Source organism: Episyrphus balteatus, chromosome 1, assembly GCF_945859705.1.
Source record: "Episyrphus balteatus chromosome 1, idEpiBalt1.1, whole genome shotgun sequence".
NCBI classification, from domain to species: Eukaryota; Metazoa; Arthropoda; class Insecta; order Diptera; family Syrphidae; genus Episyrphus; species Episyrphus balteatus.
In genome coordinates this window covers 92204470-92210469 of record NC_079134.1, presented here as the reverse complement: position 1 = coordinate 92210469, position 6000 = coordinate 92204470, and positions in this window count along the sequence as shown.

The window sequence follows — 6000 nt, the reverse complement described above, 5'->3', positions numbered from 1 at the left end:
ACTAACATTGGTTTTCCTTTATTAGAAAGATCTATGGACTTAATTCCAATACGTTATAAATATTTAATATCAGATCGTCAATTTTTCCCAAATGCAATAAGACTATGGAACTCCCATACCTCGTTCCATCAGAATGATAAACTCCACAACTCAGTTCAAAATTCTTATCAGACGTTATTTAGAGACACTTTGATGAAATATTGCATTTTATTCTTTTTCTTTTAGTATTTTGTAATGACTTTTTTTTCTAGTATTTGCTTTTTATAAAAATCTATCTAATTTTGTTTAATCAATATAACATTTTTTATATACCTTTTTTTCAAAATTATGACCACATATAAAAAAAAAATATGGACTTCAGACCCTTTTTCGATAAAAAAATAAAATGCAGGACTGGGTCGCACGAACTTGCTCTTAGAGTTCAAGTTGCTTAAATTTTTAAGACTTTTTATATAGAAATTTGGAAAATGTAGGTACCTACTATATGGGTACAGAAAAAAAAAAATAAAATTCGTTTTTTAAAAATATATAAAATCTGAAATTAAACTGCCCCCCCCCCCCCCCCCAAAACAAGTATGCAGTTTTAATTGATATATTAAGATGCATTTTTAGAAAAAAAGTTTAAAAATCGTTAGATCGTTAATAATTTTTTGGAAAAAAAGTTTTAAAATAAAATTGGTATGCCATTTTGTTGAAATCACTAATCAACATCTACACACAAAATTTCAAAAAAATTCAGTGTCCCGTTTTCGAAAATTTGATTTTTCAAAAAAAAAAATTTCAAATTTTTTTTTAAATCCAAAAATTATTTTTTTTTCGAAACTTTTTTTGGCTTATACTTAATTTATATAAATGCTTCTTGACAGAAAGTTTCGTTGAAATCAAATGAGCAGTTTCGGAGATAATCGGATTTGAAAAAACAGTTCTAAGGCAGGTACCGTTTATAATGATTTTCAAACAAAAAAAATTCATTAAAAGATAGACCTTGTCTTAAAACTTACATTAGAATTTTTTAAACAAAATCATTGGAGCCGTTTTTGAGCAATTTCATTATTACTAAAATCGGTATATGACAAGTACCGTTACCTCAACTTTTTTTTGTACAAATACATAACTTTATATATAGTACCTATATCGCAAGTAAAAATTTAAAGTATAATATTTGACTAATTTTTTGTACTAATCCAGTAACTAGGCAATATTATCTTTCAATTAAGCCATCGAAACCTAAAAAACTATTTGATGGAATTAGAAGAGGTTTGTGTATAGCTTTCAATACGTCCAGGGCAGCTGCTTGTGTAATCAATTTATATTTTTTACGAATTTTTATAGATATGTTACATGAGAGTAACGTTGCACAGTGTGGGAATTTGCTCATTTAGCGGAATTAAATTAATAGCGCTTACAGGTTTAACTTTTTGAGAATTCTTTTTTTTCAAGATTAATTATAAATATATCAATAATGAAATATAATAACAATTGTTTAAATATCTCGTCAATTTTTTTATGTACAGAGTCTGAAAGTACAAGTTTTTTGCCTTTCGGTGGACTCATTTTTAAAAATACTGTACAAAAAAAAATTATCATTTCTTTTTTATAATATTATTAAAAAATAAGTACAATATTGAGTAGAAGTACGATTAATAACATACTTACACACATTTTTTATTTACGGAGCTCTAAAAGTACACGTTTTTGGCTTCTTGATAGACCCTCTTAAAAAATTAATTTCGCGCAGAAAAAAAAAAAACGGTGTATTCTCTTTGGTGGTAATATTTATAAGTATTACATACGAAAATGAAATAGAAATAATTTTATGTGCATAATTATCCAATTTTTTGATAAACGGAGTTCGGAAACTACATAAAGGTTAACTGGAAACATTGGGTTTTTTGCCTTTTTTGCAGGACTCATCAAATTCTTTTTTGTTTTATCTTATGATGGTCTGCTATCATAATATGAGAAAGTTATTTCATCTAAGACTATTTACAGTAGTCTTAAATTCTCAATGAGTCGGGAAAAGTATGTGAATTTCAAGCTTCCACAGTTTCGACCGATCTTAGCCCATATTTCACTGAATCTTTAACAAAGCGTTCTTATAGTTGCCATAAATAAATTTATTCTATCTTCAGAAAGAAGGACATTGTCTAAGCCACGAATTATAAATGACCAATCACTTGATTATTAACTTAGGTATGCAAATATGAAAACCCTATTTAAATATCGATAAACGTTATAAAAATTAAAAAAATTTAAATTATTTAAATTTTCTTATTATTACTGAAACACCCTTTATCCGATATAATCTTTTTTTATTCCTTGGTAGTTTTCTTTTTTAATTTTTCAAATTACTTAGTTCTTTTTTTCTCTTACGCTATATTTTGGATTGGAACACTCTGTATTTCTGTTATAATTATTTTTAAATGAATTCACTAGCCTATTGTTTTTTAAACACCCTCTGAAATAAAAAAAAAGTTCTTAAAATTATAACATAGCTAGCTAACCAAATCCTAAGAAATTATTCAATTTTAACGGTAGGTCATCTTTTTTTTGTTGAATAGTCACTTAGAAAAATCGAAAAAAATAATTGGGGTGCCAAATTTTAGTGATTCTTGATAAATATTATCTCTTATCGGAATAACTAAAGTTTTGCTCTAACAAAAACACAAAAATCGAAAAAAACACATTTTTTTAACTTCAATCACCAAAACAAAAATGTGAAACACCTTGTGAAATAAAAAATTACTTACATGATTATACCTTGATATTAAGGAAATATAAAAAAAATAAAACTTTTATTAAAAGACACACCAAAGGCACGAGAAAAATTAAAGATCAAAGTTATCTCTTCCACCAAATAAACAGAATAAAAATCGCCAACTGCAACTTCAAAGCTGTTTTTTGTTTTGTTTACATGATCCGCACCTAAAAATGCTTTTGTTATCACTTTCTACAATCTATTAGCTTTGAGAAAAACCGGTTTTGGCATCAAACAAGACAAGTCATTTTTCGAAATAAATTCCGCTAAATTCGCGAAATCCCACACTGGTACCGAAAGGGTTAATTAACAGGGCTGGTTCAGTCATGTTTGAGCCACAAATTCAATTCTTATAACACGGTAGTTTACTACTTCGATTCATATTGAATTATTGAAAATGATGGACCAAAATAAATGTTAATTTAACTTGGTAAATATACTTTTCTATAGGTTTTTTATGTTTTGAACACGAGTGTGAAGTCAAAAAAAATTTTACTGGCCTCCGTTTTTTTTAATATTACCGTTAGAAAATGCCAAAAAACGTCATTTTGGCTGTTTTCGAGGTTATGTTTTTATGTGGGGTAATTCATTATGAATAAATTTGTAATGGTGCCTATAAGAACTGGTTTTATGCTCCCAAAAAATGTTTAAATCTTTTTGATATCTCTTTTACTGCCCGATATATTTAAAATTTGAGTAGCGGTCTTTGAATCAGAAACAGCACTGGCCAACAAAATTAAACTCTGCCACAAGAACCAAAATATACTTTTCTAGAGGTTTTTGGGTTGCTGAATGCGAATCCGCAATCAAAAAAATTCTTTAAGCCTTCGTTCATGATATATTACAATTATAAACTGCAAAAAAAGGTTTTTTTTATAACGGTTATATTTCAAGAACGGAGGCTAATAGAATTTTTCTGATTGCGGATTCGAGTTCAGCAACCCAAAAACCTTTATAAAGTATGTTTTAGTTATTGTGTCAAAAATTCTGTGACTTAAACTTTAGATCATGTTTAGTTTCTCTTTGTCTTATTAACTGAAAATTAAGGTATTTCGAGCAATAAAAGAGATAACGGTAAAATTTAAACAGTTTTTGAAAGAAGAATATCTGTTCTTATAATCACCGTTACTTATTTGTTTATAATGAATTACTCCACGTAAAACCAGAACCTCGAAAACAGCCAAAATGAGGTTTTTTAGTTTTTTATCAAATTTTTCTGACTTTCGAGTTCGACTGATTCGAGTTCAGCACATAAAAAACCTCTAGAAAAGGGCTCCCGGAAATGATGCCATAGGAAATTACGACAGATTTTTTTTTTTGAAAATACGCCAGAATATGAAAAAACGCCAGAATCGAAAAAAACACAACAAAATAGTTTGGAAAAAAAGGAAGAAATATTGGAAATTGTACCAAACAACTATGGAAAAAGAGTCGGAAAATGAAATTGAAATTAGGCCAGAAAATAATACATACTGGATTAATTTCCACATTTCGTGGCATTGCTCTTTGCGCCATTTGGGTGAAAGAGATGCTTGGATTGACGATAGGAGCACGTCCTTCTGGACGTTTTTCAACGACAGCCTGCTTCGCCGTTTTCTGCTGCTTCATTTGCTGAAACCTCGGACAGCCCCGAAAATTAGCAGGGTGCCCGACGCTTCCACAGACTGCGCATTTTTGCTAGGCCTTGTCTTCGACCCGTTCCTCCCCGAGTTTACACTCCCCCTTATTGTGGTTCTCTCCACACTTGACACAGTGCCACTGCATTTCGCAGTTGGCTGCGACATGGCCGAACCTTTGGCAGCGTACACATTGAAGCGTATCACCGCACATTTTTAATTTATCCCAAGTGACAACCTGGTAGTTGAGGACGGTGATATTCCTCAAACTATCCAGTTTGCTTTTGGGCGAGAGCTGCACTAAAAATATCGGCAGTTTCCTTTTCTCCGTCTGGACAAAGCCGTTTGGAATGGCTTGACGCTGATGATCTCGAGATCACCACTCGCTTTGCAGCAGAGCTCATCATAGAGCGCCTGGGGTTCCGTGCAGGGATCTATGCTCTTTAGGATGACCGTTGAGAGCACTCATTTTCCTCTCAAACTCATTTATTTTGATTTGGAGGGTCTGCTCCTTCTCTTCATCTTCGTCTGATGACGGCTCTAGCGATGACAGACCAACGAACTTGGCCCTTCTCCCTCCTCGGACATATAGTTAACATCATCATCATTTGGCTTATGATGTTTTTTAGCTACCGCTTCAATATTCGACGTGCGCGCCGTTTCCTCCCCTTCAGCTGGCAGCTCCGCTGAAGGTTTTGTGGAACGCACTTAACCAGGTTCGGCCGTTCCTTCAGATCTCGGGTCCGACGTCACTACCACTGAGCTATCGATGATTTGTTACCCTTACTGGCTATTTAACTTGTTGTTTACTAACACTCTTTCCGCTTGCGAATTAAAACACTGTGAAAGCCGATTTGCGCGTGCACACTCTTTCACAGTACAAGATCGACTTACAAGCTTGTTCTCTACCACTGTGCCATCTCACTTATAAAAATTAATGTGACAAACTGTAACTTAAGCATAGGACGATTTTTAGAAAATTAATGAATACATTTTTCAGCATTGATTCAATGTAGAACGTATATAAAATTACTATGCGTTTTTTCTCTGGGTGTACCTATCTATCATACTATTTTCAAAACCTTCACCGTTTTATCTTATAAACCTCCAAATTGTGGCACAAAGTAAACTTGAATTTGTGGTTACTTTGGGTCTCTGGTGAAAATTGTAATAATACGTCTGCATGGGAATTGTTTTTGATTTCACCTGAAAATAAGATAAATTATAGGACAGCAAATCTTTTCAAGTGCATAGATTTTGGGCCATATTTATAGACTCTAAGCTGCTTCTAAGGAAGACAGGAGTTTATCTTAATCAAATAACATTGGATAAAAAAAGTGACATCTGAAAAACGCGAAGCAAAGAGAAGATTTTTTGCTCCAAGACTTGACCCGTCACTAGATACTATCACACTTTGGAAAAATATAAAAGAACTGGGAATAGGAAACAAGAACTACAAGACCCCCAAAGATTTAGACTGCAATGAGTTAAATAAAAATTTTGTTTCTCAATCATTCTCAGGTTTTTATAAAAATTCAAATTATCCGAACGAGTCGGTCTCCAAGACTTCTAGTACCGATACAAAAACTGGTTTTAGCTTTAGGGCGATTGATGAAACTGACATTG